The sequence below is a fragment of the Protopterus annectens genome, chromosome 6.part0 (assembly GCF_019279795.1).
Source record: "Protopterus annectens isolate FY-2018-M chromosome 6.part0, PAN1.0, whole genome shotgun sequence".
Classification (NCBI taxonomy): Eukaryota; Metazoa; Chordata; order Ceratodontiformes; family Protopteridae; genus Protopterus; species Protopterus annectens.
The window spans coordinates 1583271231-1583283676 of record NC_056737.1 but is presented as its reverse complement, the minus strand read 5'-3'; positions in this window follow the sequence as shown (position 1 = coordinate 1583283676).

Below are 12446 nucleotides of genomic sequence, written 5' to 3'. Positions count from 1 at the left end.
GTGGGATATAGGTGAGAGGCTCTGAACTCAAACCTGACAGTGGAAGAGAAACAGGATCTGGGGGGGGGGGCAAGAATATCCTTTCTCTAGGCAGAGAGAAAGTCCACTCTACTATTTCAAAGGCAGTAGATCTAGGAGAAACAGAGAAGACCCCTGTCCCAATAAGCCATGAACTCCCCCACATCTCTGCCTCGAGGAGGGAGTCAGATCTGAGCTGTCCAGTGCCAAAGCACCTAGGGGCAAGGACTGCTCTTATAACTTCAGAATCGACTCCAACCTCCTGGAGTTATGCTTCCACACCGAGTGTCCTCCCGCTCCAAAAGCATCAGAGCCAAGTGACTCAGGAATATGGTCAGAGTTGAAAAATAAGAAGTTATGTACCTACCATAATGTTCCATGTTAGTTGTCGTCTTCTCGCCTTCTTTCTTGCTGGTTGGTTGGGTTTGGAGCTGATCCTCGGCTCCAACTCAGCCATCTTCTAAAGCTCGAGGGCTGCTTACTGGCTCGAGGCCCCTTCCTATATCCCATGATGCCTAGCGCTAGATACCCAGATCTCGTTTGGTAACCTAACTACAGACATAATAATAATAATAATCATGATAATACAGTAACTGTAGCAGGATACAGGAAACTATTGGGGAGACTGACAGAAGTAACAGCCAGAGAAGACTCAGCCAGTAATAAAGAAGCCTAAGGAACTCTTCTCGGTCTACTAGGATAGGGGATGGAGGGTGGGACACAAGAAAGAAGGTGAGAAGAAGACAACTAACATGGAACGTTATGGTAGGTACATAACTTCTTAATGTTAAGTTGTCTAGCTCACCTTCATTCTTGCTGGTTGGGACAGCGTCCCTAGCACCTCAATCCTGGGTGGCTCATTGGAACAGAACAGTGGAACCAAAATCAGCTCTGCTTCTGGAAGCCACATCCAGCTTATAATGTGAAATGAAGGTATGTGGATTAGCTCAGGTAGCTGCCGCACAAATAGTTTCCATTGGTAATCTAGCCTGAAAAGCCACAGAAGTAGCTAAAGCTCTGGTGGAGTGACCTTTGGGTTTAGAAGGAAGGTCTTTATTTCTCAACTGATATATAAAGGTAATAGTAGAAGACAACCACCGAGATAAGGTGACTTTTGACACCAGTATGCCTTGTTTTCCTTCAGCGTAAGACAGGAACTGGTCTGATTTTCTGAATTGCTTGGTTCTATGCAAGTAAAAGCGTAATTGTCTATGGATGTCCAACTGATGTAATTTGTATTCTGCCTTGTTGGAATAATTCGGAAAGAACACGGGAAGTTCAATGAACTGATTCAAATTACAATCAGAAGTAACCTTTGGGAGAAAGGAAGGATTAGCCCGAAGAGAAACTCTATCATTGTGAAAAACTAGGTAAGGAGGACGAACACAAAGACCTGAAGTTCAAAAACTCTTCTGGCTGATGTAACTGCAACCAAAAGAAGGGTTTTCCAAGAAAGAAACTTCAAGGAACAAGAAGCTGCCGGTTCAAAGGGGGGCAGTATCAGGGAAGCTAAAATGAAATTCAGATCCCATGGAGGCGGGGGTTCTCTTATTGGGGGCCTGAGTAGAGTGGTCCCCTTCAGAAAGGCTTTACAAAGCTTGTGGGACATGATGCTTGAATCAGATAGGCCCGTATGAAAGTTTGAAATTGCAGCTAGCTGAACTCTAATCGTGGCAGAAGAGGATCCAGTTCGAAAAAGTTCTGCTAGAAAATCTAAAATATGGTGCACAGGGGCTGAAAAGGGGCTGAAAAGGGATCTATATTCCTGTTCTCTGCCCATAAGGAAAAACATTTCCACTTACTAGCATAAGTCTTTCTAGTGGTCGACTTATGCGAGGATAAGATGATTTCACACACTGAATGGGAGATGTTGGGAAGCCTGGCTAAAGTCAGAAGTGGAGAAACCAAGCAGTGAGCTGGAGAGATTGAAGAGATTGGTGCAGCTCGCCCGATTGATGGATCAGGAGATCTGGAATTGGGTCCAGGGCTGCTCCAGAAGGTAATGATGCAGGAATGGGAACCAAATTTGTTGAGGCCAGTAAGGGGCAATGAGGATCATCTTGCATCCCAGTGTGGTAGGTTTCTGAATTAGTTTGGGAATCGGGGAATGGAGGGAATGCATAAAGAAGTCCCTGGAGCCAGTCGTGAACTAGAGCGTCTCTGGGGAGGTGTCCGGGAAGAGGTAGGAGAGAGAAAAAATTGTCGCATTTGCTGTTGAAGGGGGTGGCAAAAAGGTTGCAGCAAGGCTGACCCCATTTGCGGAAGATTCCGTCCGCCACAGTCTGATTGAGAGACCACTCGTGAGGCATGAGAATTGCTCTGCTCAGCCTGTCTGCTATAACGTTGGACTTCCCAGGGATGTGCACTGCTATCAGAAACCGTTGGGAAGAGATCACCCACTGCCAAAGTCTGAGTGCTTCTCGACATAAGGGGTATGACTTGGTTCTGCCCTGCTTGTTGATGTACCATACCACTGACATATTGTCTGTTTGAATTGCAATGGTCCCAGTGAGAAGAGAGTTCTGAAGAGCTTGCAACGCTAAAAGCACGGCTCTCATCTCCAAGACATTGATATGCAGATGGTACTCGTGAGGCTGCCACGTGCCTTGGACTGTTCTGCCCTGATAATGCCCCCCCACCCAATCAGGGTGGCATCCGTGGTCACCGTAGCTACTGGGGAGGAAGGACGAATGTGTGCCCTGGTGTAATGATGGGGAAACCATCCACCAAACAAGTTGGTTTTTGCATGAGTGTGTGATCATTATCCTGTGAGACATCGGGAGTTGCTGGAAAGACCATTGTGTGAACAGCATCCACTGAAGAATCCTCATATGAAAGCGTGTGAGGGGGACTAGTATTATAGCCGCTGCCATGCAACCCAATGTTTTTAGGACAAATCTGGCCTGAATCTTTTTGCATCCTAATAAGACCTGCACATGTCTAATGGCTAACACTCTGTCTACTGGTAGAGTTGCTGACATGTCCTTTGTGTTTAAGTTTGTGCCTATAAAGGTGATAGATTGACAAGGTGACAATGCAGACTTTTAGAAATTTATTGTGATGCCTAGAGTGGAGCACGTTTGGATGGTGTAGTCTCTGGCTAGCAGGAGGTGATGCCTGGTGGTTGCAGTAAGGAGCCAGTCATCTAAATATGGAAACACCTGGAATCCTTGCCATCTCAAGTGGGCGGTGACTACTGCCAAACATTTGGTGAACACACTGGGGGTTGTGGTGAGACCAAAGGGCAGTGCTCTGAACTGATAATGACTGGCTCCCAGCCGGAAGCGGAGGAATCTTGTGGAGCATCTGTGCATTTTGATATGGTAGTATGCATCCTGAAGATCTATGGAGCACATCCAATTGTCCTGACCCAGAAAGGGTAAAATGGACTGTAGCGTGACCATCCGGAACTTCGTTCTTTGAACAGACCTGTTTAGTCTGCTGAGATCCAGAATGGGTCTCCAATCCCCTGTCTTTTTTGGTACCAAAAAGAACCTTGAGTAAATTCTGGATCCTTGTTGGTCTGCTGGGACTGACTGGATGGCTCTTTTTCTTAGCAGTTTTGAAATTTCTTGAACTGCTTGATCCCTTAGGTTGGGTGGAACATCTGGAAGGGATTTGTTGGGAATGTAGGGAGTGCGAAAGAAGGGGATTTTGTAGCCTTCGGATATGATAGAAAGTACCCATTTGTCTTTTGTTATACTTTGCCAGGCTTCTGGGTACAGCAATAATCTTCCCCCGACTGCCTCCGAAGGTGGACAGCCGGGCAGCACTTCAGGGATGCTGGAAGGGCTTGTCAGAGAAGGATTTTCTTTGGCCTGATTTTGCAGCTCCCCCCGCCCCTAGGCGGCGTCTATTGTTGTTCCCTCCTCTGCCCTGGAGGGGACTCTCCACGTGTGTCAGGCATGGCTCCCTGGGATTTCTGGAACCACATCTTCCCACTCTTCTGACCCTTGGGATACGGTCTTGAAGGAGTGGAAAAACGAACTCCAATGGCAGAGAGAGTCTTTCCTTCCTGCTCACACCTGGTAAGGGTATCCTTCACCTGTGGTCCAAACAGAGCAGAACCATCAAAGGGGGTGTTGGTGAAAGATGCCTTAAAGGGTTCCGCAAAGTTGCATAACCGCATCCAAGCGTGTCTCCTCAAAGTCACACCTGTGCATGCGGCCCTACTCGCTCCATCGGCTGCATAAGAGATGAGCCGCATGGAGAAGTTTACTACAGAATTTAGAGTCACCAGCTGGGAGGCAATCTTAGCCAGAGCCCCCGCAGCTGATGGATCTTGAAGGGTATCTCCTAACTCTTTAAGGAGATCCCTTTGAAGGTGGGTAAAATGGCACAAATAGTTCAGAGACCTCATGGAAAAGGTCACTGAGGAAAACATCCACTTCCCATATCTGTCCATCATCCTAGATTCCTTATTAGGGGGATGGACAGATGAAGTTTCAGCCAACTCCTTTTTAGTGGCCGCTGCTATCACCATGACATCAACGGGAACACCCTTCGTCAGAAATTGCTTGTCCTGAGGGGCAGTGATGAATTTTGTGGGCCTACGGGGAGCTGGTTCCATTGTGTCTGGAGCTGACCACGCCTTTCGAGCTACCACCAACATTAGTGGATCGAAAGGCGGAGACACCCAGGAGGTGGAGGGTTGGGAACCAAACGCATCCAGGAATACAGACTCATCCTCGGAAGGGTTAAGGGTAGTCCAGATCCCCCTCTGCCTAAGGATTTCAAGGATGTCTGAGAAGGAGACGTCCTCAGAGGGGGAACTCGGGGACCCTTCCGACTCCTCCAAATCAGTATCTGAAGTAACAGACTCAGGGGAGTCAACATGTTTCCTCTTGCATTTTCTCTTTCGAGGGGGCTCCTCTGAATGAACAGGGGAGGCCTCGGAAGAGGAAGATACACCCAATGGGGTGCCCTGGAGCGCTTGTTCCTCATGCTTGGGGTCTGGAGGAGGAGGAGCAGAGGCAGGAGTAGGCACCATGGGGTAGGAGCCGATGAGGCTGACCATGAGGCTGACTCAGATGCCAGCACACTTCTCATGACCTCAAAGGCACCCCTTCCCGATGCCATAGAAGGCTCCAGTTCCAAAGAGACCGGAATCCTTCCCGGCACCAAGAGGGACGGCTCCGAAGCCGATGTAGGAGCTGAAGTCACTTGCGCCGAAGCTCCGAGAGGGAGAACGGGGTCGGACAAGGGTCTGATGCCACTTGCCCCCTCGGAGCCAATGAGGGAGTCCCGGTGCCCAGATCCCTCCAAGGACTGCACTATGGAAGAGATCAGAGCCGACAATGGCACCGAAAGGGGAGGTATCGGTGCCGACAGACCCACAGTTCCAGCCACAGCATGCTCCGGCTCCGAACTCAAGGGATGAGTCGAAGGAGGAACTATTGGAGAAACAGGTAGAGCCAAACCCTGGTGAGGGGGGCTGGATAGCATTTTTTCCAGGGCCTGTGAATTTAAAAGCCTGCTCACCACTCTCTCTAAATCATGGTCAGATAGCCTAGACGACTGAGAAGAGTGGGATCAATGACTCTGCTCAGATTGCAATAAGGGTGACCCTGGAGCCGAGTGTATAGACTCCAATGATGGTGACCTGGAGCGTTTCCAACTCCCTGACGGTTCCAACGGAAGAGTCAGAGCCGACTGAGAGATAGGTACTTCGGCTCCAGTCTAACCCAAAGTTGATGTAGAGATAGGTACTTTGGTTCCAGCCAGAACCGAAGTTGAAGCCATACCCGGCGACGGCTCTGAGCTGGGAGCCGACGGCTTCAATGGCCTAGAAGGTTTCACTGACTGAGTCTTGGCCAGTGATCCTTCAGGTTTAAGCAAATCCCTCAGGATAAGCTTATTCTTACACTCCTGCAGGACTCTTGGACTAAAGGCGTGACACACTGAGCAAGAGTCATGCAGGTGTAGGGAGCCCAAGCAGTAGACACAAGACGTGTGACCATCTGTCAGAGACATTTTCTGACAGCATGAGTCACACTTCTTGAATCCCGACACTTTTGTGTCTTTAGACATTCCTGTAAAGGAAAATCAAATACAAATAACAAGTAGAGTGGAGTAGGTAACTGAAAAAAAAAATACACACAATTCACACAAGTTACCACACCCTAACAGCACACACACACACTATAATAATATAAGACCTACAAGCTACCACAATTTACTAAAAAGAAAACTTTTGTCTACCTTAAAAATGATAAGCCTCTAACTAAAATGGCTTTCTTTGAAAGGTAAACGGAGGTGGGGGAGGGAAAGGAAAAACTCTCTAAGGAGAAAACAAATTTAGAAGAGGGGATAAACACCAACAAACTGCTATAGAATCTACTCTGAGCTATAACAATAAAAGTATACCTAATGAGTACAAAAAAGTCCTAAATATAAGAACAAAGTGAAAATTACGACCTGAGCCAGTAAACGCAACCTTGTAGCAGAAGCGGCAAACGAGATCTGGGTATCGAGCGCCAGGCATCATGGGATATAGGAGGGGGCCTTGAGCCAGTAAGCAGCTCTCAAGCTTTTGAAGATGGCCGAGTCGGAGCCCAGGATCGGCTCCGAACCCAACCAACCAGCAAGAATAAAGGCGAGATAGACAACTTAACATTGACTTGTCTTTGGATCAGATGAGGACTCTCTCAAGGATCTCGGATCAGAAGGCTCCAAAGCCACAGAACTGATCAAAGCTGGATGTACGACTATCAAATCAGTGAAGGGTAGGCTCACTGGTCTGATAGAGATGGAAACTAAATTACCACCATCTGCATCTGAGCTCTGAGGAAATTCCTCATCATCCTATCCACTTCTGCTTCAGTCAAGCTCCTGAAGGACCTAAGACAGGAATTGGTAGATGATGACTTGTAATGTCTCCTCAGAGATTCCTGAAGGCAAGTGGAGCCAAGGAGATTTCCTCCTGCAATAATCTTGGTGATTAGATCTGAGGCGACCTAGACTTCAATAAAGTAGGATCTGAAGGAGTCTGATTTGATGTTTTTGAGATTTTCACAGAAGACTCAGAGGTTGCAGCCAAAGTGGTAGAATGGTCCAGGGACATCCTGAATATCTTTATCCTTTGAGGCCAACTCAGGCAGAACTAACTAGCACTAAAAATATTGCATTCCATGTTAAGAACTTTAAGTCTACTGCTGCTGGTTCACAGGGAGATCATGTAAAGGCTTGAATCATCACTGTAATATTTTATGGAGGAACTGGGTGCCTTATGGGGGGGGGGGGTCAAAGAAGGAAGATCCTCTTGGAGGGGGTTTGAGTCCCAGTAGCTACAGAAGAGGAGGAAGAGGGAAGAAGGCCTTTCAGCACTAACTTATTTTTCTGGTCGCTAAGAGCCCTGGAATTATAGCCAGCACAAATGGAGTGTTTTGTTTCTAAATAGGCAATGCCCAAACAGTAGACACATTGTTTGTGGGCATCAGAGTTGGGGATCTCTGGGAGACAAACGTAACTGAAAATGTTAGTTCACACTATATTGGAAATATTGCTAGTTTGTTAATATTTATAAAAATAAGCAATATTTCCATATGTACTTAATACTTCAAAAAACAAGTGTCTTACAAACTGTTGCATGACATTACATAAAACCTTATATGTTGAAAAAACTGACATTCGCACTGTAAGTTGCACATCATGGGAGATATACAGCTTTGTGTTGCTAATTATACAATTAATCATGTGTTTTCATATTTCTGTAACTATATCAATAATCATCCACTTACAGAGGAATTTCTTATGTGAATGCTAATGTTTGGTTAAAAATATACTAACAGTATATGTCTAGGATGTATAGGTTTCAATATATAAAAATCTGTGAAAGTTTAGAAAAAATACAGTTTGGGGGTTTTATGGAAAAGGCTATGAATGCGCTATCACTTATGACTTATCACTGTAAAGAATACGTCTTACTGATAACATTGCTATTTATACAGTTTTAATAGCCTTTATTGTTCACAAAACATTTTATGCTTTTAAGTTTATTTTTCAGAAAATTATCTGGAATGCAAGATGTGTGTAGGCTACTAAATGTGACATTCAAAACCACACAGGTGTTAAAGATAACTCTCAATATTTAATTTTATGACAAAAGATCACCACAAAAACACGACAAAACTTAAAATGTATCTTAACAAAGAATTTTAACTTTCAATTTTGTTTTCAGCACTTTTAATATGCTATATTGTAACAAATATGGGCACATTGTCTTCTTCCTTCAGCTTTTCCCGGTTAATATGGGCAAATACTAGACTTGAATGAATATATGGAAATAGCTATAATGCTGTCTATACAAGCTAGTGGATATTGCAACATATGAATTTCCTATCTAAGAGCAGCTAGAATGAGAAGAGACATTTCTTAAAGCATCATCATCATTAATATTTTAACATTCTGGTAATATGCTATTCACATTTTATTACAACAACATTTTAAACAGTTTATAAATGATTAAAATAAGTAATATTGCTAATGTAAAATTTTCACATGTAAAATACTTTTAGACGTATTGGATATGATTACAGCATATATGAGTCTTCAGTGTAACAATATGCATCATGGAAAAAAAAAGCTATATTGTTTGTATGGACTTAAAAATCTTATATTCAAAACTGTGACTAAAAGAAATAATGGAAGATGAAAATATGAACATTGGTAAAACAAGAACTGAAGCAAAAAAAAACATAATTAAAGGCCATCAATTTGTAATGTGAATATCAAATTGTATAAATATGTACATTTGGTTATATGTTTTTAATGTTATAATACATGTAAAATGATCTTAGAAATGTTTAGCTATATGTTGCTATATAGTGAATGGCTTTACATATGGTCTCTCTCTCTCTCTCTATATATATATATATATATATATATATATATATATACACACACATATATATATATATATATATATATATACACACACACACACACACACACACACACACACACACACACAGAATATAGAAGAATTAAAATATATTAGCAAGACAATAATTCCGGTTCGATTCTCAGCTAGATCGTCTTCTACATGGAGACATGCGTGAATGGGCGTACCTTCGTTGAAGGTTGTGCGTCAGGGCTGGTAACTTGGCATGTGAAAATCAACTACCAAACATTAGCGGACCAGAGTTCCGCTGTGGCGACCCCTAACCGGGAAAAGCTGAAAGACACAGCAGCAGCAAGACAATAATTAATAAATGAATTAATAAATTTTGATATGGTGGGTGAAAAATGAAAATTATGTACTCACCATAATGATAAATCATGTCCTATTTTCATCTGGTTCAACTGTTGAAACGCTGATTGGTCTCTGCACATTTAAACCTTTGGATCCAGTGCTCTGACTCCTCCCCTACCCATAATTAACCTTCTTTCATTAACCAAGATTGAGTTTGCCTAAGATAAGGTTATATACCACCAACATTGAGAGCCAACTAAAGATCATGTTCAATACAGGAAAAAAAAAAAATAAAATAAAAAAAATAAAATAGGGGAGGGAGTGTCCCATGTAAAGAAAAGGGAACTAACCTGCTGAGGTTTGCATTACAAAAATTCCCCTGGAGTACCATCCGTTCTTCAAGGCACAGGAAGTACTTTGGAAAGGGAGAGGAGGGAGGGATGTTGAACCATATGAAAATAGGTCTACATCTGTTGTTATTGTGAGTACATAACGTTCGTATCAGATATTGTCCATTTTCATCTGATTCAACTGTTGGGACAGATTCCCCAGCTACTCATTTATCTGGGTGGCATCAAGAAAAGATATTCCTGAGAACAGTAGAGCTGAGAGGTAACAGATCTGGACTGTACATCCAACTTGCAGTGAGTCACAAAGGTATGGATGGGTATACCAGTTGGCAGCAGCACACATCTCATCAAATAAGAAATGTTGAAAAACTGTGGAAGTGGCCACTGTCCTTGTCGAATGAGCTGCCAGTTTTTTGGTTAATGATAAACCCAATTAGTCTAACAAATGTAACAGTTTGAGAGCCATCTTGAGGGGTGACCTTGGAAAACCCATATCACAGTTTGGCTTTGGATAATGCAAGAAAAAATGGTCCAGCTTCCTGAAATCTTTAGTTCTATGTAGATAGAGCTTAAGTACTCTTTGTAGAAGTAACTACAACCACAAAGATTGTATTCCATGTTAAGAACTTTGAGTCTACTGCAGCTGGTTCACAGGGAGACCATACATTGAAGCATCACTGTAATATCCTATGGAGGAATTGGGTCCCTTATAGGGGATAAGAAGGAAGATCCCTTTAAGAAAAGCTTTAGATACTGTTAAAGATGCTATAGGAGTCTCATTGTGTCCTCTTGTGAAAATTAGCAATGGCTGCAAGCTGTACTTTGATTGTGGAAAAGCTAGAACCTTTTTGGAACAATTCAGACAAAAACTTTAAAATGGAAGGAAGGGGTACAGAAAAATGTCTAAACCCTTTCCTATATTCTAAAAGGAAAACCTTTTCCACTTGCATAGGTATACTCCCCTAGTGTTAGACTTCTGCAAAGCAGTAAGGTTGTACTACATTGTCCAAAAACCTGGCATCTTCGGCCATCATTACAATTGAAAGAACCAAGGAGTTAATTTCATGGTTTCTGCGACCAGATGAGGGTGCCCGGATGGATGGGATAGGAAATCTGATCTGCAAGCCAGCATCCAGACAGGATGTAGGTGGTGAGATGAAAGATACAGGACTAGAGTTGTCGAGGCTAATATAGAGCAATGAGAATTACTTTTGCCTTGCACCTTCTGGCTTCCTGAATGAATTTTGTGATCAATGGAAAAGGGGGGTTTACTTTTGCCCTGCACTTTCTGGCTTCCTGAATGCATTTTATGATCAATGGAAAAGGATGTGTGTGTGTGTGTAAAGCAGATCCTGGGGCCAGTTGTGGATCAGTGCATCCTTTGGTGATAGTCTCTGAAGAGGGATTTGGATAAAGTAAATCCTGCATTTATTGTTCAGGCAGGATGAAAACAGGTCAGAGCAAAGTTGGCCCCAGCTGAGGATGATTTCATTCACCACTGTCTGACTGAGGGACCACTTGCACCTGCTTAATCTGTCTACTATATATTCTCAGTCCTCAGAATATGTGTTACTATAAGAAAGCAACAGGAAGACACCACCCATTGCCACATTATCATGGCTTCTTGACAAAGTACAAGACTGGGTTCCTCCCTGTATGCTGATGCAGCAGACTACCGACATGTCAGTCTGAACTGAAGTCACACCCACTGACAGACAGTCTTGAAATGCCTGCAATGCAAATAGGACTACTCTCAGTTCTAGGACAGTCTTCCCTTTGTAATCCCCCCACCTTAAAAGGGAAATGCTCATGGTAACCACAGCTATTGGAGGTAAAAGACAGACTGTGGATGTGATCTTTTCTACACACAAATGTTAGTCTGATTTGGGAGCTGAGGGGCTGATAAAGTTGGGACCATTGGACTGAGAGTACATTGAAGAACTCGTGTGAAATCTTGAAACAAGAGTCATGATAATCAAAGAAGCCATAAGCTCGCTGAGGCAATGGGTGAGACAATAGTTTGCTGCTTTTTGAATGGAAAGAATCCTGTGTTGTGGTAAGGCTTTTATCTGAGTTGTATCCCAGTGGCATCCAATAAATTCTATGGACTGAGCTGGATTCAAGTTGTTTGTAAGTTTTACCATAACCCCCATGCTGTGAAATAACTGGAGTAAAATGTTCCTCTACTTTATTAACAAATGCCTGGATGGAGTGGTTAAAAGCCAATCATCCAAGTATGGGAACACCTGCAGTCTGATAGTCTGTCATTACTGCCATGAACTGCTAAACACCCAAGGGGCTGTGGTGAGTCTGAAGGGCAGAGCTCTGAACGGAAAGTGACTGACTCCCAGTATGAAAAGGAAGAATCTCCTGGAGTGCCAGTTTATCTTTAGATGACAGCAGGCATCTTGGACATATATTGAGCACATCCAGTTGTCCTTCCTGAGTACAGGTAAAATGGACTGAACTGTGACCATGGTGAATTTTGTCCACATCACAAATTGGTTTAGATAACTTAGGTTCAGAATAGGCCTAAGATCCCCTGTCTTCTTTGGAACTAAAAAGAACCTGGAGTATTCTCTGGATCCTATCTGATCTGGTGGGACCTGCTGGATAGCCCTTTTCCCAACAACTTTTTGACTTCTGCTGCTGCAGATTTCATTTGCTGCAGTGGCACTGAGGGAATTCTTGTTATTATTGGGGGGAAGAAATGTAATAGTGTATCCTCCGGTTATTATCCTTAACACTCAACAGTCTGAAGTCATAGCCCACCAGGTTTGAGATTGTATGTATAAGGACCTTGCCTGCCTCCAGAGTGCAGCAGTTGGCCAACCCTTCAGGAGAACAGAAAGTATTTCTCAGAGAATGGACCGTGACATTTTAGA